Consider the following 21,633-nt stretch of genomic DNA (forward strand, 5'->3'; position numbering starts at 1 on the left):
CAGTTTTCTCCAATCACAGCTGTTAAACACTGCAACTGTTTTAAAGTCACCACTGGCCTTATGGTGAAATCAGTGGAGGCTGCTGAGGGGAAGACAACTCATAATTATGTCTGGAACGGAGCAAATGGAATGGAATCAAACACATGGAAAATGTGTTGGAAGTATTTGATACCATTCCACCTGTTCTGCTCCAGCCATTACCTCGAGCCGTTCTCCCCAATTAAGGTATCACCAACCTCCTGTGGGTGAATTCCCTGAGCGGTTTTGTAATGAATGGGTGAATTGACAAACCATCCACAGTGTAATTAATAACTTCACCATGCTCAAATGGAAATTCATTGTCAGATTATAATTTGTTTTACCCATCTACCAACAGGTGCCTTTCTTTGAGAGGTATTGGAAAAGCTCTCTGGTGTTTGTGGTTTAATCTGTTTGACATTCGCTGCTCAACAGAGGGACCTTACAGATAATTGTATGTGTGGGGTACAGAGATGAGGTAGTCATTCAAAAATCATGTTAAACACTAGTATTGCACACAGTGAATCCATGCAACTTCTTATGTGACATGTTAAGAAAATCTTTACTCCTGAAATGATTTAGGCTTGCCATAAGAAAGGGGTTAAATACTTCTTGATTTTTAGACTTCTTGTTCTTGTCTAAAAACATAATTCACATTATGAGGAACTGTGTAGGCCAGTGACACAAAATCTAAATTTAATCAATTTTAATGAGATATGTAAAATGTTGGACCAGTAAGACCAAAAGATTTCATGGAAATTGAATGTAAAGGTTTTTATTACAGTGCAATTAAAAAACAACCTTAAATTCAGCCTCAATTGTTTCTTTGATTTAACACTCAACATAAAAACTGACACAACAACTTCTAAATAGATATAAACTGAAAATATATAATATTGTTATTCTGGGAACTGCACAAAAGATGCAGAGAAACAGTAACTAGTGGATTTTAACACCATTCTGCCATCATGTAGACTTCCTGTACCAACTTCCTGTCTTGTATCAGACCACTGTCTCTCTAAATAACTGTGTCTTCTCTCCTCAGTCACCATTGACTTTATATGGTCTTAAACTGCCTTCAGTAGGCTAGTTGAACTCAGCAGTTCCTCTATACTGGAACCCATTAAACAGATGCTCTGTGAACTCAACACTAAAAATAAATGGTCTAAAATAAAGAGTAGCCTACATCATCATATCACCACTATAGTAACAGTTAAACACTTTTCATCCCAGCAAATTCTACAAATATGCAGATAAGAGCACATAATTATAAATGTAACAAAAGTACCAATAGAAAACAGATACACAATGACAATACTGTACATAAAAACACTTGATACCCATTGGAAAATTAACATGCACCTCTTTAATTCACTTGTGCATAAAGTCCATCTAGGTTGTTAAGAGGTGGTTTCTGGGCCCCTCTTCTGGTCACATTGACTTCAGCGTACTCACTCTCCTGTCCCTGGACCCTGTCCTGGGCTGCAGCTGGGGTCTCTTTGGGTCGTAGTTTGGAGAAGTCTATGTCACCGTATTGGATCTCTTCAGGCTGGTCTTCTGCAGGTTCCTCTGGTTCCTCTCCGGCTGTGGCCTGGTTAGTACACTGTCCCAACCGGGGAGTTCTGTGGAGAGAACACAGAGAGGGGAACATGTGTAAAGCTCTAAGCTCAGTCATGTGTAAAACTCTAAGGTCAGCAGGTTACACAACACATACTGAGGAGATGTCAATGAAAATGTAAATTAGACTGACTGGAGTAAAGAATTTCATTTTGTCAACAAATGAGCTCCAATCTAAAGAAAAAACTGTCAAAGTCCAACAGCTATTCTGTTATCATTCCATATTCTTACAGGATGTGGCATTGCTTTCGGTTTGTTCATCTCCCCTGAACTTGCTCTAAAATGATGTTAACCTCATGGCTTTGGATAGTTTCTGCATTAATTCAGTACTTCCTTAGATACACTTTGTAGATGGTTTGAAAGTGTAGCCTTATTCCCACCTGTCCCTGTGTATTGTCCGTCCTTTCAAGTCCATCGTGGAGCCTCGAGTTTCTCCTCCTGGAAGACATTTAGAAAGGCCTTCTGAATGCACTGTGAGGGTTTTCATATGCAAAAGCACAAACACAGCAGAAATAATATAGTTTTGCATTGATGCCAGGAATAGTTTTTACTATCCAATAACACTGATCAGGCTGATAAGCAACAGGACCCCCAAAGTTCCTGCTGCAATCCCAAAAACCATTGTGGTAACAGTCTTTTCTTGCCCTGAAAATGCAGCACATATTAGGTCATTTCTCACATAAAGATCAGCAATGTACACTACACAACCAAAAGTATGTGGTCACCTGCTCATCGAACATCTCGTTCCAAAATCATGGGCATTAATGTCAATGTCATTAAATAGCTGAATCCACGCATTTGAAGGGGTGTCCACATACTTTTGAATATATAGTGTATATCTAACCTACGATTGTGCCCGACGTGCCCGTTTTACCTTTAATAGTTAGCCTCACTTCCTTTGACTTGCCACAGCCGTGACTATTTCTTGCTTCACAGAAGTACAGTCCTCCATCAACAACCGTCACATTGAGGGAGTAACTCAGTCCAGATGCTACCTGTGTTAAATTACCCCCACTGATCTTGAACCAGGTGAAGGTTGTCACAGGAGGGTTGGCTGTACTGCTGCAGCTCAGATTAACACAGCTGCCCACTAATACTGAATCAGCTGGACTGATGGAGGCCGAGGTGTCCTTAGGAGAGACTGAAGGAGAGGGGTTCATTTAGAATGTATCTGATATGGTATATTGAATAGTCTCATCAAAACCACTCTATTACAATCATCAGTGAAAACATGATAGAATGATCTATTTTACAGGAACCAGTAATTAAATCTTACATGAAACATTAAGCATCATGTTATGTTCAGCTGTCTTGTTGCTTGCCCCTACTGGGTAGACTGCAGTACAAGTGATGTTCTTCTCATGATGAAGGTACAACGGAGTGAAGGTCACCGTGGAGTTTGGTCTGGATTCTCCTGCAGTTGGTTCTTAGGTGTAAACTGTGTTGGGAGAGTCCATGTCAGCTCAGGGGGGTGTTCGGGACAGGGAACGACAGCAGAGCAGTTCAAACTGACAGGGGTCCCTTCCTTCACCTCACCTGAGACAGTAATGATGGGACTGGAAGGCAAATCTGTAATACATTGTAGATAAATATATTTTACACTAAAAGTTAAACTGTCCACTTGTTTTACTCTTATCTTTGATGAAAGGAATATAAACTGGGGAAAAAAGTTGGTAAACAGTTAAATTGTCTCTTACCTCTGACAACTATATCAACAGACTTTCCAGTGTCTGTTGCACGGAATGGTTGACTCTCAATCCTGAAGAAGTATTTATTAGTGTAACTGGTGGTTATATTAAAGAAGACTGTGGTGCAGTTCTTCTGGGACATGTTTCCAGTTATCTTCCCTTGAAATCTGTTGAACGTCTCACTACTGTTAAATATCACACTGTCCGGATGCAGATCAAAGTATGGCGATTCTTTAGTCCAGACTCCAGAGGTTAGTATTGTGCTGTTAAATGTATCCTTATGTTGGTCAGGAATATCAAATGAACATGGGATTTGCACACAGGAGCCAGTCAGTACATCCAGTCTATCTGGCATTGTGGCGATCAAATCTCGTTGACCAAAGCAGGCCAAAACACCTGCAACATAAAAGACAACATCAGGGAGGTTCTAATATATTTTCAGATCAGTCCAATGATATGTATTAACCCTAGATGACTGACAGGGGCCGCTGTTTGGAAGCAACTGCACAGCCATTTTGTTACTCCTCCTCCATTGTAAAACAGATTTTGGAAGATATAGAAATGCATTTATTAATGTCTACATCCATTTTGACAAGTATATTCTATTACAGACACCTTAATGCAAACTTTTAAATTATATTTTGTAAAACTGCAACACTTCCTTCAACAGAGAGACCCTACCCTTTCTCCAGCCAATGATTGCATCTTGCGTCTCACTGAACTGGTATTATCCAATAACTACTTCATCTTTGAGTCAGACTTTTTCCTTCAAATTCGGGGTGACCCCAACTATGTGAACCTGCATGTGGAACAATTTGAGGAAGCACTCATTTACAAACAGAGACACACCCCCTACTCTCTAAAATCCTCTCATGGAAGAGATACAAAGATGATGTCTATGTGCTCTGGGAAGGAAGTCAGCAGGAACTAAATTAATTCCAAACTCTGCTAAACGAGAGCTCTGAATATCTGAAATTCACCATGCAGACTGATGAGATAAAATTGGGCTACCTGGACTTATGGATCATCAAAGAGAATGATGCATTACATACAGACCTGTATACAAAGCCAACAGACCTCAATACCCTGCTACGTGGGGATAGTATGCATCCCCTTCCCCTCAGGAATGGTCTACCATGTAGCCAGTTATGCAGGGTTAAATGAATCTGTTGCCAACAGTCAGATTTTGACAGCAATGCTAAGAAAATGAAAAATAAATTCAAAATCAGAGGCTACAAGGAAAAAAGTCTTGATGCTGCAACGATGAAAATATCTCAAAAACCAAGAGAGGAATTGCTAAAAACTAAACCAAAGAAGAAAAACAAGTCTTTTGCACTAAGTACACCAAGTGTTCAGAGAAAATGAAAGCAATCCTGAAAAATCCTGGCATATTCTGCAATCAGACAAAACGGCACACCTCTTCAAGGACCCCCCACTGGTGGTCTATAAGTGCGGTCGTAATAATGGGGATAGCTTAGTGAGATCTGACCTGCTCCCTGAGCCCACTCAGACACTCTTGACACCCATTCCAAATGGGAACTACAAATGTGGCTCATGTTCACAGTGCAATAGCTTTACAAAAACACCCTTTTTCAGTCACCCACATACAGGTGGAAAAATCCCTGTTAGGGGTATCATCTCTTGCAAGATAAAGGTAGTGATCTATCTCATCACATGTTCATGTGGAAAAGCCAACGTAGGACAAACGAAAAGACAATTAAAACAATGCAGAGCTGAACACCGCAGCTCAATCAGGTGTAAGAACACTGACTATCTAGTAGCAGCTCACTTTGTTGAAGGTAACCATCCCATCTCCTCCCTCAAATACACACTCATATACACACGCATTGAGCATGTTGGTCTACTAAGGAGAGGAGGTATTTAAAAACATTGACCCCTAGTGTCTTAAAATTGAATTTGGTCTCAGTCCCTTCTAATGAACAATTATTTTTTATAAAGAAGTCTTATAAATGAATATACACTACAGTTTATCAGAGTACAACCAATATGTTCCCCCTGTTGATGATGCTTATTATGCATTATGGATGAACTAAAATATTACATGTAACAACATTTAATGATATTGGAAACAATTAAATATATGTGAAATTAAATTAAACAATAATGTATGTTGATGCTAATCTTATGCTAATTTTAATGATAACAATAGGCTAATATATTTAATATGCTGTAAATTATTGTCTTTTAACAGTTTCACTCAATTCACTCTAATTAACCTCATAATTATGACACACCCCTCACTATTGTCATTGGTTGCACTAATTTCACTGTTTGTCTACATAACCTGGATCAAGCATTCATGACTTTACCCTGAAGAAGGCACAGGGATGCCGAAACGTCGGTGTTTTACCCAATAAATGACTGGGAGTTTATATAGATAGAGTGTGCAACTCTCTTTGTTTTTATAGCTTACAGTGTATTCACTGTTAGTCAGCACCTCTACAATAAGTCATTTTCTCTGAGTGTGCTCCAGCTCATGCTTTTTTTATGACCTGAACATAACAAATAAAATAAAAAGCATGTAAAGATATTAAAGTATTGTATTTATAGAGTACTAACTTTTCTGTCCCATCTACAACAAAATACTTAAATACATGTCATTTTGTCCTTGAAACATTTGATTGAAATACTGTAGAATTCCATTAATTCTTATGGAGGACTGCTTCTTCTGGGGAGTACCCTATATAGAGACCGGTGGATTTAAAGTCTCTCATTGGCCGTTACATAACATCAGCGATCCAGGATTTATACACATCACTGGTACAGTCTCTCCCAATAATAATAATATGAACTTATTTCTATGTACAGGTGATTTTTCAATTGGTTGGTGTGTTGTCAAGGAGTGAGGCGACATGTGTTTGTGAGCAGAGGACCACTAGTTTGAGCCCGGTATGGTGACAGGGACAGTGGTGGAAGCTATACTGTTAGCTCACACTGACGTTGTTTTCACATGCACATACAGTGACATGAAAAGGTATTTCCCCCTTTCTGGTTCTCTATTTTTGCTTCTTTTTTTTATAGTGAATGTTATCAGATCTTCAACCAAAACCTATTAGATAAAGGGAACTTGAGTTTAGAAATCTAAAAAAAATAGTCACAGTTATTTAATTTATTTCATTAACAAAGTGTGAAAAAGGAATTGCCACCTTACACTCAATAACTGGTTGTGCCACCATTCCAAAACACACAATCAAGTCAGCATGAAAATTGATATAAAGCAACAAATGTAAAGTTTTGTAATGGCCTAGTCCAGATCTAATCCCTATTGAGATATTGTGGCAGGACTTGAAACGAGCAGTTCATGATTGAAAACCCACAAATGTCGCTGAGTTAAAACCCACAGCAACGTGAGAGACTGATCAACAACTACAGGAAGTGTTTGATTGGAGTCATTTCAGCTAAAGGAGACACAACAAGTTATTGAGAGTAAAGGGGCAATTACTTTTTTTACACAGGGACATTGGGTGTTGCATAACTTTGTTAATTCAATAAATAAAATAAAAATACTTTGAGGTTATTTTTTAACTCAGGTTCCCTTGATCTAATATTAGGTTTTGGTTGAACCTCTGATAACATTCAGTATAAAAAAAATCTAAAATAGAGAAAATCAGAAAGGGGAAAATACTGTTTCATGTCACTGTATGTGCATATGAAACCGACATCAATGAACATGTGGGTGTTGCACAACTTTGTTTAAGTAATAAATGAAATAAGTATGTAATTGTTGTGTTATTTGTTCACTCAGGTTCCATTGATCTAATATCAGCTTTTGAAACATACACTTACTGGTAGAGTAGCTTAACTCACACAACACATTGCATTGAACCATCTCCATATCAATACATTATGTCCTTCAGTTGTGAAGATAATACATGAACAAACAGCAGTACTTTAGAACATATTGAATATCATTACTCATAATTAATTTCCTTTAATTTATTTTGAACATTCAAATTTACAGAAAATATATTGAAGAAGTCGATACTTGCCTTAGATAACGTAAACTGTCTACAGTAGAGACTGTCACACCCGTAGTGTGGTCTGACATGCCACATGAATTTCACTACATTAGTTTATCTCACATCTCATCAGTGACGTACTTCCTAATATGTGTATGAGATTTTATTTTAAAAGAATACTACGGTATTTAATGTTCCTCTTTCGGGGTAGGACAGGTCACCACATTTTGATACGGGCCCCCAGTCTGCTCCCAATAAATTGTTAAAAGAAACTTTCGGCAGCATAACCATCTCCCTCTCCCGTATCTCCCAGGCTTGAATGGGAATATCTGTGGGATTTAAAAAATATAGTTAAATTATTAACCAAAATCCACTAATAATTTATTCAAATAAAAAAAGGAAAAGTTTATTTTGAGTTCGATACAAAATATATGGTTGTCACATTATGTTTCCACATGAAAAACAGACTTGGTATGAAACAGAGTAACTGTAATTGTATCTGACTGATTCTCACACACCACTCAACTTCTCCTACACCAACTTCCTCTTTGAAGTCTATTTGCCAAGAAGAGCCTGGTGGGCTGGAAGCCACAGAGACACTCTTTTCACTCCACTTGGATACGGAATTGACTTTTTTGTAGCAGTTTATGAGAATTTATGCAGCAGGTTAGGAGAATTAACGCAGCATGTTAGGAGACTGGGGTTAGGGTTAGGGAAAATGCTCTCCTAACCAAGGTTGGACAATCGCAATTTGGACCCTGCGCTTACTTTCCTGCATTTCAACACATTTTGCCATGATGCAGAGAGGAAAATTTGCAATTTGATAATGCTATTCTACACATTTTGCAATGAGGCTGAGACAAACTGTGGCAGTTATAAAGCTAATTCCCTGCTATTCAACACATTTTTCCATGAAGTCGATTGAAAAGGTTTCAGTTTTAAAGCTAATTTCCTGTAATTCTACTCATTTTGCAATCATATGCTATCTGGGGCTGTTTGGTAATCTGTCCCTGCTCCTAACCTGCAACCAAAATTATTTGGCGTGAAAAGAGTGTGTCCCGTGTGCAACAGGAGAGAGCCAGTGACCTGCAGGGCAATGGGTGGCAGGGTAGACATGGGCCCTCTCTTCAACGGTCAAGTCCAGATGGGATAAAGCTTTTGTCAAATTTAAGTTGTATTCTTTTAGCATTTTAGCTAATCCTAACCCTTTTCCGTACTTTCATATAATCATCATAACCTGATACGTTAATTATCCTAATCTGCTTCATAAATTCTGCTAAACTTGCTAGAAAACAACATTTTGACAAAAGCTGTATCCCTTCTAGACAAAACCATCTTCGACCTGCCCAAGGCCTTCTAGGAGAAGGAGACCCAGGAGCTGAGGGTGTACTTTACCCAACAGGTGGAGGGAGAGCTGAAGGCTCTGGAGGACAGGATCAGGGATTGAGAGGCGGAGGGACCAGATGATTCAGAGAGAGAAGAGAGAAAGCATTGACTATTGGACACTACACTACACTGATGCTGCAGTATGGTGGGGATGGGGATATGGTGGGACTGACAAAAAAGGGACCAACATTCTCATTTCAGTTTTGTGGCAAATGCTTTGCCTATATGTGAGTAAAATGTATTAAAATTACATGTCTGCATGCAGTTTAGGCTACCACTCACTATAAATGGATATGTGAGTTGGTATTAGGTAATATTTTTATTTAATTTAACTAGGCAAGTCAGTTATGAACAAATTCTTAATTATAATGACTGCCTAGGAACAGGGGCTTAACTGCTTTGTTCATGGGAAGAACAATAGATTTTTACCTTGTCAACTTGGGGGATTTGATCTAGCAACCTTTCGGTTACAGGCCCAACTCTCAAACCACTAGGCTACCTGCCGCCCCAATAGATCAGAACCAATGTCTAGCAGTATCTTACCGTCATCTTGTATACACGTATACATTGACATCAGAAGGTATTCATATCCCATAATAACAAAGTGAAAATATGTTTTTAGACATTTTTGCAGATTTAGATAAATCCATGATAATCGAAAACTTCAACAAGCATTTCTCAACGGCTGGCCATGCCTTCCACCTGGCTACTCCAACCTCGGCCAACAGCTCCGCAGCTACTCGCACAAACGTCCCCAGCTTCTCCTTTACCCAAATCCAGATAGTGTCGTAGACAATCGGTTCAAATATAACGCTGACAAGATCTTGTGAAATCAATTAGGCTTTTAATACAAAGTATATCAAAGCCGGAATGGTCCGCGGAACACACACCCCGCTTCCCAGCCCCGGCTCCAGTCTTTATACACATATAGCATATGGGTCCAACCCATATGCAAATAAGCATACTTCCCTTAATCCTTCCTGCCACCATTATCTTTTTAGTTCAGGCTTCCTGCTTGTTCACGCCTACTAACGCCCATATCTGCTTTCAGTTAGATTATAATAGTGGCCAGACCCGTGCTTGTCTTAAAAATAATATATGTCCATCTATCCTATAGGCCTATGACTTAGCCCTGTATTTAACTCAGTGCCTCAGCATGTTCTCTGGTATGTGTGCCCTTATTGGAATCGGCAGACTATGTGTCTCTTCTATCATTAGTGTGTCCAGTTGCCTTAGGCGCCTATTTCTCTGGTATGTGTGCTTTTAGTGGAATGGGCAGACTATGTGTCTAGTCTGTCCAGTTGCCCTAGGTGCCTATTTCTCTGGTATGTGTGCCCTTAGTGGAATCAGCAGACTATATGTCTAGTGTGTCCAGGTGCCCTAAGTGCATATTTCTCTGGTATGTGTGCCTTTAGTGGAATCAGCAGACTATGTGTCTCTTCTCTTCGTGTGGTCTGTTTTTTAATGTTCAGCTGTCCTATGCCTTTATGTGTCTCATTTACTCCTACAATAGCGGATGTCCTGAAAGAGCTGCAAGACCTGGACTCATACAAATCAGCTGGGCTTGACAATCTAGACCCTCTATTTCTGAAACTATCCGCCACCATTGTCGCAACCCCTATTACCAGCCTGTTCAACCTGTCTTTCATATCGTCTGAGATCCGCAAGGATTGGAAAGCTGCTGCGGTCATCCCCCTCTTCAAAGGGGGAGACACCCTGGACCCAAACTGTTACAGACCTATATCCATCCTGCCCTGCCTATCTAAGGTCTTTGAAAGCCAAGTTAATAAACAGATCACTGACCATCTCGAATCCCACCGTACCTTCTCCGCTGTGCAATCCGGTTTCCGAGCCGGTCACGGGTGCACCTCAGCCACGCTCAAGATACTAAACGATATCATAACCGCCATTGATAAAAGACAGTACTGTGCAGCCGTCTTCATCGACCTGGCCAAGGCTTTCGACTCTGTCAATCACCATATTCTTATCGGCAGACTCAGTAGTCTCGGTTTTTCTGATGACTGCCTTGCCTGGTTCACCAACTACTTTGCAGACAGAGTTCAGTGTGTCAAATCGGAGGGCATGTTGTCCGGTCCTCTGGCAGTCTCTATGGGGGTACCACAGGGTTCAATTCTCGGGCCGACTCTTTTCTCTGTATATATCAATGATGTTGCTCTTGCTGCGGGCGATTCCCTGATCCACCTCTACGCAGACGACACCATTCTGTATACTTCTGGCCCTTCCTTGGACACTGTGCTATCTAACCTCCAAACGAGCTTCAATGCCATACAACACTCCTTCCGTGGCCTCAAACTGCTCTTAAACGCTAGTAAAACCAAATGCATGCTTTTCAACCGTTCGCTGCCTGCACCCGCCCGCCCGACTAGCATCACCACCCTGGACGGTTCCGACCTAGAATATGTGGACATCTATAAATACCTAGGTGTCTGGCTAGACTGTAAACTCTCCTTCCAGACTCATATTAAACATCTCCAATCCAAAATCAAATCAAGAATCGGCTTTCTATTTCACAACAAAGCCTCCTTCACTCACGCCACCAAACTCACCCTAGTAAAACTGACTATCCTACCGATCCTCGACTTTGGCGATGTCATCTACAAAATAGCTTCCAATACTCTACTCAGCAAACTAGATGCAGTTTATCATAGTGCCATCCGTTTTGTTACTAAAACACCTTATACCACCCACCACTGCGACCTGTATGCTCTAGTCAGCTGGCTCTCGCTACATATTCGTCGCAAGACCCACTGGCTCCAGGTCATCTATAAGTCCATGCTAGGTAAAGCTCCGCCTTATCTCAGTTCACTGGTCACGATAACAACACCCACCCGTAGCACGCGCTCCAGCAGGTATATCTCACTGATTGTTACGTTCCCCAGTTTCTGTGTTGTATTTGAGTGTGTGTGTTTCAGGAGATGGCTTCCTGGAAGCCTCCCCAAGCAGCTGATTGGTCGACCCCAGGCTAATTGATGATTGGAGCTGACTCCGCCCCCTCGTCAAGAAGCAGCTGACTCTAATCACCATTGCCACCTGAAGATATAAAAGCCAGTGTTCTGTTCAGAAAAAAAGGTTAGAGGGAGATTGAATATTTTGGAGAAAAGGTTAGAGGGAGATTGAATATTTTGGAGAAAAGGTTAGAGGGAGATTGAATATTTTGGAGAAAAGGTTAGAGGGAGATTATATATTTTGGAGAAAAGGTTAGAGGGAGATTGAATATTTTGGAGAAAAGGTTAGAGGGAGATTGAATATTTTGGAGAAAAGGTTAGAGGGAGATTGAATATTTTGGAGAAAAGGTTAGAGGGAGATTGAATGTTTTGGAGAAATCATTAGAAAGAGTTCTGTGTTTGTTGCTTTGTCAAAGCTTCTTTAGTGGCCTGAGTTAGTTTACTCAGTTTTGTTGTAAAGTGTTTGTGAAATTGTTAATAATTATTCTGTTTCATTTGTTCCCAGGGGGGAAGGGGAAGGCACTTAGGGAGTGCTTAGGCAAGAGGCCCGAGGGCATACATATACCCGTAGTATATTCAATGTCTAGGCACACTAGGTAAGACCTGGGCGGACCACCCCCTGTATTTTGGTTAGGGCACCAGGTGGTGCTTAGTTAGGTAAGTTAAGTGGGTAGGCAGGTTAGATAGGAGAGGGGGAGCTTTGATATTTACTTTCTTTCCTTTGGTTCCGTCCAGCCCCTTTTCCCCATATTACCGTGTAGGAAATAAATCCTAGTAAACGGTAAATTCTGACTTTTGTCATCCTTACTCGCACCTACAGTCCATACCTCTTTCACTTCTCGGGGAGTTGAGTTGTAGCAGGGTGTTGCGTTCCCTCTTCTCAGAGGCGTGCGTAACACTGATCATCCCAAAAGCCAACACCTCATTTGGCCGCCTTTCCTTCCAGTTCTCTGATGCCAATGACTGGAACGAATTGCAAAAATCACTGAAGTTGGAGACTTTTATTTCCCTCACCAACTTTAAACATCTGCTATCTGAGCAGCTAACAGATCGCTGCAGCTGTACATAGTCCATCTGTAAACAGCCCACCCAATTTACCTACCTCATCCCCTTACTGTTTTTATTTATTTACTTTTCTGCTCTTTTGCACACCAGTATCTCTACTTGCTCATGATCATCTGTTGATTTATCACTCCAGTGTTAATCTGCTAAATTGTAATTATTCGCTCCTATGGCCTATTTATTGCCTACCTCATGCCTTTTGCACACAATGTATATAGACTCATTTTGTTTTTTTCCTACTGTGTTATTGACTTGTTTATTGTTTACGCCATGTGTAACTCTGTGTTGTTGTCTGTTCACACTGCTATGCTTTATCTTGGCCAGGTCGCAGTTGTAAATGAGAACTTGTTCTCAACTAGCCTACCTGGTTAAATAAAGGTGAAATAAAAAAATTAAATTAAATAAATAAATAAAAACTCTATTGTTCTTCCCCTGAACAAAGCAGTTGAGCCACTGTTCCTAGGCTGTCATTATAAATAAGAATTTGTTCATAACTGACTTGCCTAGTTAAGTAAAATAAAAATATTACCTAATACCAACTCACATATCCATTGATAGTGAGTGGCAGCCTAAACTGCATGCAGACATGACATTTTAATACATTTTACCCACATATGGGCAAAGCATTTGCCACAAAACTGAAATGAGAATGTTGGTCCCTTTTTTGTCAGTCGCACCATATTCTCATCCGCACAATATTGCAGCATCAGCGTAGTGTAGTGTCCAATAGTCAATACTTTCTCTCTTCTCTCTCTGAATCATCTGGTCCCTCCGCCTCTCAATCCCTGATCCTGTCCACCAGAGCCTTCAGCTCTCCCTCCACCTGTTGGGTAAAGTACGCCCTCAGCTCCTGGGTCTCCTTCTCCCAGAAGGCCTTGGGCAGGTCGAAGATGGTTTTGTCTAGAAGGGATACAGCTTTTGTCAAAATGTTGTTTTCTAGCAAGTTTAGCAGAATTTATGCAGCAGATTAGGATAATTAACGTATCAGGTTATGATGATTAGATGAAAGTACGGAAAAGGGTTAGGATTAGCGAAAATGCTAAAAGAATACAACTTCAATTTGACAAAAGCTTCATCCCATCTGGACTTGACCGTCGAAGAGAGGGCCCATGTCTACCCTGCCACCCATTGCCCTGCAGGTCGCTGGCTCTCTCCTGTTGCACACGGGACACACTCTTTTCACGCCAAATAATTTTGGTTGCAGGTTAGGAGCAGGGACAGATTACCAAACAGCCCCAGATAGCATATGATAGCAAAATGTGTAGAATTACAGGAAATTAGCTTTAAAACTGAAACCTTTTCCATCGACTTCATGGAAAAATGTGTTGAATAGCAGGGAATTAGCTTTATAACTGCCTCATTACAAAATGTGTAGAATAGCATTATCAAATAGCAAATTTTCCTCTCTGCATCATGGCAAAATGTGTTGAAATGCAGGAAAGTAAGCGCAGGGTCCAAAATGCGATTGTTCAACCTTGGTTAGGAGAGCATTTTCCCTAACCCTAACCCTTTTACCTAACCTTAACCTCAGTCTCCTAACATGCTGCGTTAATTCTCCTAACCTGCTGCATAAATTCTCATAAACTGCTACAAAAAAGTCAATTCCGTATCAAAGTGGAGTGAAAAGAGTGTCTCTGTGGCTTCCAGCCCACAAGGCTCTTCTTGGCAAATAGACTTCAAAGAGGAAGTTGGTGTAGGAGAAGTTGAGTGGTGTGTGAGAATCAGTCAGATACAATTACAGTTACTCTGTTTCATACCAAGTCTGTTTTTCATGTTGCAAATTAATGTGACAACCATATGTTTTGTATAGAACTCAAAATAAACTTTCCCCTTTTTTTATTTGAATAAATTATTAGTGGATTTTGGTTCATAATTTAACTATATTTTTAAAATCCCACAGATATTCCCATTCAAGCCTGGGAGATACGGGAGAGGGAGATGGTTATGCTGCCAAAAGTTTCTTTTAACAATTTATTGGGGGCAGACTGGGGGCCCGTATCAAAATGTGGTGACCTGTCCTACCTCGAAAGAGGAACATTAAATACCGTAGTATTCTTTTAAAATAAAATCTCATATAATTATTAGGAAGTACGTCACTGATGAGATGTGAGATATGCCACATGAATTTCACTACATTAGTTTGTCAGACCACACTACGGGTGTGACAGTCTCTACTGTAGACAGTTTACGTTACCGTCTAAGGCAAGTATCGACTTCTTCAATATATTTTCTGTAAATTTGAATGTTCAAAATAAATTAAAGGAAATTAATTCTGAGTAATGAGATTCAATATGTTCTAAAGTACTGCTGTTTGTTCATGTATTATCTTCACAACTGAAGGACATAATGTATTGATATGGAGATGGTTCAATGCAATGTGTTGTGTGAGTTAAGCTACTCTACCAGTAAGTGTATGTTTGTACTGTTTCAGGTGATCAGTAGTGTGTGAGTTCTCACATGGCTTGTCCTGAGAACATGTTTTTTCTCATTGTCCTCTTTATGTCAGGTGAGTCTTCCACACAACAACAACTAGTTATGAATCAGACATAAAGGAATAACCACAAGTCATTATATTTTATGGGATGTGCTATATAACTGTGTAGAAAAGTGTACAGTTAATTACTGATTAGTGCATTTTAATAGTCTGGATTCAAACAGTCTTGTGAAAAAGTATTTTTGATATTTTTGATACTGAATGTTATCAGATATTCAATCAAAAGCTAATATTAGATAAATGGAACCTGAGTGAACAAATAACACAACAATTACATACTTATTTCATTTATTACTTAAACAAAGTTATGCAACACCCACATGTTCATTGAAATAAGTCTATATTATTATTATTATTATTAGTAGAGACTGTACCGTTGATGTGTATAAACCCTGGACCGCTGATGCTATGTAACAGTCAATGAGAGACTTTAAATCCACCGGTCTCTATATATGGTACTCCCCAGAAGAAGCAGTCCTCCATAAGAATTAATGGAATTCTACAGTATTTCAATCAAATGTTTTAAGGACAAAATTACATGTATTTAAGTATTATGTTGTAGATGGGAACAGTAAAGTCAGTACTCTATAAAGAAAATACTTCAATATCTTTACATGTTTATTTTTTTATTTGTTATGTTCAGGTTATATAAAAAGCATGAGCTGGAGCACACCCAGAGAAAATTACTTATTGTAGAGGTGCTGACTAATGGTGAATACACTGTAAGCTATAAAAACAAAGAGAGTTGCACACTATATATATAAACTCCCAGTAATTTATTGGGGAAAACACCAACGTTTCGGCATCACTGTGCCTTCTTCAGGGTAAAGTCATGAATGCTTGAACCAGGTTATGCAGACAAACAGTGAAATTAGTGCAACCAATGACAATAGTGAGTGTCATAATTACGAGTTATATTTGAATGAATTGAGTGAAACTGTTAATAGACAATAGTTTACAGCATATTGAATATATTAGGCTATTGTTATCATTAACATTAGCATACGATTAGCATCAACATACATTATTGTTTAATTTAATTTCACATATATTTATTGTTTCCAATTTCATAAAATGGTGTTACAAGTAATCTTTTGGTTAATCCATAATGCATAATAAGAATCATCAACAGGGGGAAGATATTGGCTGTACGCTGATAAGCTGTAGAAAGAATATATTAATTTATAAGACTTCTTCATAAAACAGTAATTGTTCATAAGAAGGGCCTGAGATCAAAGTCAATATTCTGACCACTTGGGGTCAATGTTTTTCAATAGGAAATCCAGTAGGCCTCCCTCTGTAGTAGTAGGATCTCCATGTTACCTCCTCTCCTTGGTAGAGCAACCGGATCAATACCTGTGTATTTGAGGGAGGAGATGGGATCAACCTGTGTTGCTTCAACAAAGTGAGCTGCTATTGGATAGTCAGTGTTCTTACACCTGATTGAGCTGCGGTGTTCAGCTCTGCATCGTTTTAATTGTCTTTTTGTTTGTCCTACGTTGGCTTTTCCACATGAACATGTGATGAGATAGATCACTACCTTTATCTTGCAAGAGATGATACTCCTAACAGGGATTTTTCAACCTGTATGTGGGTGTCTGAAGAAGGATGTTTTTGTAAAGCTATTGCACTGTGCGCTAGAGCCACATTTGTAGTTCCCATTTGGAATGGGTGTCAAGAGTGTCTGAGTGGGCTCAGGGGGCAGGTCAGATCTCACTAAGTAATCCCCAATATTGCGACCACACTTTTAGAACACCAGTGGGGGTTCCTTGAAGAGGTGTGCAATTTTGTTGTCTGATTGCAGAATATGCCAGTGCTTTTTCAGGATTGCTTTCAAAAAACTGCTGCGTTGTTTTTCTTCTTTGGTTTAGTTTTTAGCAAATCCTCTCTTGGTTTTTGAGACATTTTCATTGTTGCAGCATCAAGACTTTTTTCCCTGTAGCCTCTGATTTTGAATTTATTTTTCATTTTCTTAGCATTGCTGTCAAAATCTGACTGTGGCAACATATTTGTTTAACCCTGCATAACTGGCTATATGGTAGACCATTCCTGAGGGTAAAGGGGATGCATACTATCCCCACATAGCAGGGTATTGAGGTCTGTTGGCTGTGTGTACAGGTCTGTATGTAAAACATCATTCTCTTTGATGATCCATAAGTCCAGGTAGTTTAATTTTCTCTCATCAGTCTGCATGGTGAATTTGAGATATTCAGATCTCTTGTTTAGCAGAGTTTGGAATTCATTTAGTTCCTGCTGACTTCCTTCCCAGAGCACAAAGACATTATCTATGTATCTCTTCCATGAGAGGATTTTAGAGAGTAGGGGGTGTGTATTTGTTTTGTATATTTAAAAAAAAAAAAAATCAGTTAAGAACAAATTCTTATTTTCAGTGACGGCCTAGGAACAGTGTGTTAAAACTTCTTGAGGGCAGGGGGCAGCATTTTCACTTTTGGATAAATAGCATGCCAAAATTCAACTGCCTGCTACTCATCCCCAGAATATAAGATGTGCATATTATTAGTAGATTTGGATAGAAAACACTCTGAAGTTTCTAAAACTGTTTGGATCATGTCTGTGAGAGTAACAGAACTTATGCAGCAGGCAAAACCCCAAGGACAAACCATTCAGAATTTTTATTTTTTTGATGTCACTGTCTTTTCAATGAGATTTCTTAGAGACACCAGATTTCTAAGGGACTTCCTTGCAGTTCCTACCGCTTCCACTGGATGTCACCAGTCCTTGGAAATCGGTTGAGGTTATTCCTTTGTGTAATGAAGAAGTAGGGCTATCGTAAATGAGGGTCACATGAAGTAAATTTTTTGAGAGAGGCACGTTACGAAAAAAGTTTCTTCAGTTTGTTTTCTTTTTGTATTGAACACAGATCATCCCGTCTTAAAATGGATCGATTATTAACGTTTAAAAATACCTAACGTTGTATTACAAAAGTAGTTTGAAATGTTTTGGTAAAGTTTACATGTAACTTTTGATATATTTTGCAGTGACATCACGAAAGTTGGAAGCTGTGTTTTTCTGGATGAAACGGTCAAAAAAAATTGACATTTTGGATATATATCGACGGAATTAATCGAACAAAAGGAACATTTGTGATGTTTATGGGACATATTGGAGTGCCAACAAAAGAATTTCGTCAAAGGTAAGGCATGATTTATATTTTATTTCTGTGTTTTGTGTCGTGCCTGCAGTGTTGAAATATGCTACTTTGTTTACTGTTGTGCTATCATCAGATAATAGCATCTTATGCTTTCGCCGAAAATACTTTTAAAAATCTGACATGTTGGCTGGATTCACAACGAGTGTAGCTTTAATTTGGTATCTTACATGTGTGATTTAATGAAAGTTTGATTTTTATATCATTTTATTTGAATATGGCGCGCTGTATTTTCCCTGGCGATTGGCCGGTGGGACGATTGCGTCCCACCTGCCCCAGAGAGGTTTTAACTGCCTTGTTCAGGGGCAGAATGACAGATTTGTACAGTTACTAGTCCAACGCTCTAACCGCTGGGCTACGCTGCCGCCCCGCGGTTCTTCCTCAAATTGTTCCACATACAGGTTCACATAGTTGGGGGCAAAGGGGGAGGCCATGGCTACACCCCAAATTTGAAGGAAAAAGTCTGACACAAAGATGAATAAGTTATTGGATAATACCAGTTCAGTGAGATTCAAGATGCAATCATTGGCTGGAGCAAGGGTAGTGTCTCTCTGTTGAAGGAAGTGTTGCAGGTCACAAAATGTAATTTAAAAGTTTGCATTAAGGTATTTCTAATAGAATATACTTGTCAAAAACGAATGTAGACATTAATAAATGCATTTCTATATCTTCCGAAATCAGTTTTACAATGGAGGAGGAGGAACAAGATGGCTGTGCAGGTGCCTCCATACAACTGCACCTGTCAGTCATCTAGGGTTAATACATATCATTGGACTGATCTGAAAATATATTAGAACCTCCCTGATGTTGTCTTTTATGTTGCAGGTGTTTTGGCCTGCTTTGGTCAACGAGATTTGATCGCCACAATGCCAGATAGACTGGATGTACTGACTGGCTCCTGTGTGCAAATCCCATGTTCATTTGATATTCCTGACCAACATAAGGATACATTTAACAGCACAATACTAACCTCTGGAGTCTGGACTAAAGAATCGCCATACTTTGATCTGCATCCGGACAGTGTGATATTTAACAGTAGTGAGACGTTCAACAGATTTCAAGGGAAGATAACTGGAAACATGTCCCAGAAGAACTGCACCACAGTCTTCTTTAATATAACCACCAATTACACTAATATATTCTACTTTAGGATTGAGAGTCAACCATTCCGTGCAACAGACATTGAAAAGTCTGTTATTATAGTTGTTAGAGGTAAGAGACAATTTAACTGTTTACCAACTATTTTCCCCAGTTTATATTCCTTTCATCAAAGATAAGAGTAGAACAAGTGGACAGTTTAACTTTTAGTATAAAATATATTTATCTACAATGTATTACAGATTTGCCTTCCAGTCCCATCCTTACTGTCTCAGGTGAGGTGAAGGAAGGGACCCCTGTCAGTTTGAACTGCTCTGCTGTCGCCCCCTGTCCTGAACACCCCCCTGAGCTGACATGGACTCTCCCAACACAGTTCACAACTGAGAAACAAACTGCAGGAGAATCCAGACCAAACCAAATCAGTTCTCTCCACGGTGACCTTCACTCCGTCATACCTTCATCATGAGAAGAACATCACTTGTACTGCAGTCTACCCAGTAGGGACAAACAACAAGAGAGCAGAACATAACATGATGCTTCACGTTTCATGTAAGATTTAGTCACCGGTTCCTGTAGAATAGATCATTCTATCATGTTTTCACTGATGATTGTAATAGAGTGGTTTTGATGAGACTATTCAATATACCATATCCAGATACATTCTAAATGAACCCCTCTCCCTCAGTCTCTCCTAAGGACACCTCGGCCTCCATCAGTCCAGCTGATCCAGTATTAGTGGGCAGCTGTGTTAATCTGACCTGCAGCAGTACAGCCAACCCTCCTGTGACAACCGTCACCTGGTTCAAGATCAGTGGGGATAAAAGAACACAGGTAGCATCTGGACTGAGTTACACCCTCAATGTGACGGTTGTTGATGGAGGACTGTACTTCTGTGAAGCAAGAAATAGTCACGGCTGTGGCAAGTCAAAGGAAGTGCAGCTGGCTATTAAAGGTAAAACGGGCACGTCGGGCACAATTGTAGGTTAGATATACACTATATATTCAAAAGTATGTGGACACCCCTTCAAATGCGTGGATTCAGCTATTTAATGACATTGACATTAATGCCCATGATTTTGGAATGAGATGTTCGATGAGCAGGTGACCACATAGTTTTGGTCGTGTAGTGTACATTGCAGATCTTTATGTGAGAAATGACCTAATATGTGCTACATTTTCAGGGCAAGAAGTGACTGTTAACACAATGGTTTTTGGGATTACAGCAGGAACTTTGGGGGTCCTTTTGCTTATCAGCCATATCAGTGTTATTGGATGGTAAAAACTATTCCTGGCATCAATACAAAACTAGTTTATTTCTGCTGTGTTTGTGCTTTTGCATATGAAAACCCTCACAGTGCATTCAGAAGGCCTTTCTAAATGTCTTCCAGGAGGAGAAACTCTAGGCTCCACGATGGACTTGAAAGGACAGACAATCCACAGGGACAGGTGGGAATAAGGCTACACTTTCAAAACCATCTACAAAGTGTATCTAAGGAAGAATATAATTAATGCTGAAACTATCCAAAGGCATGAGGTTTACATCATTTTAGAGCAAGTTCAGGGGAGATGACCAAACCGATAGCAATGCCACATCCTGTAAGAATATGGAATGATAACAGAATAGCTGTTGGACTTTGACAGTGTTTACATTAGATTGGAGCTCATTTGTTGGCAAAATGTACCTCTTTACACCTGTCAGTTGAATTTACATTTTCATTGACACCTCCTCAATATGTGTTGTGTAACCTGCTGACCTTAGAGTTTTACACATGACTGAGCTTAGAGTTTTACACCTGTTCCTCTCTCTGTGTTCTCTCCACAGAACTCCCCGGTTGGGACAGTGTGTGCTAACCAGGCCACAGCCGGAGAGGAACCAGAGGAACCTGCAGAAGACCAGCCTGAAGAGATCCAATACGGTGACATAGACTTCTCCAAACTACGGCCCAAAGAGACCCCAGCTGCAGCCCAGGACAGGGTCCAGGGACAGGAGAGTGAGTACGCTGAAGTCAATGTGACCGGGAGAGGGGACAAGGTACAACACCGTAACAACCTAGATGGGCTTTATGCACAAGTGAATTAAAGAGGTGCATGTTAATTATTTTTCCAATGGGTATTAAGTGTTTTTATGTACAGTATTGTCATTGTGTATCAGTTT

At 39.7% G+C, this 21,633-nt stretch overlaps 1 pseudogene; it reads right to left on the minus strand.

Annotated features, from left to right (window-relative positions):
• Positions 1 to 1,384: 1,384 nt before the first annotated feature.
• Positions 1,385 to 3,837, minus strand: LOC120036234 (annotated as a pseudogene).
• Between the last annotated feature and the right edge of the window lie 17,796 nt (positions 3,838 to 21,633).

This window comes from Salvelinus namaycush, unplaced genomic scaffold (genome assembly GCF_016432855.1).
Source record: "Salvelinus namaycush isolate Seneca unplaced genomic scaffold, SaNama_1.0 Scaffold126, whole genome shotgun sequence".
NCBI lineage: Eukaryota > Metazoa > Chordata > Actinopteri > Salmoniformes > Salmonidae > Salvelinus > Salvelinus namaycush.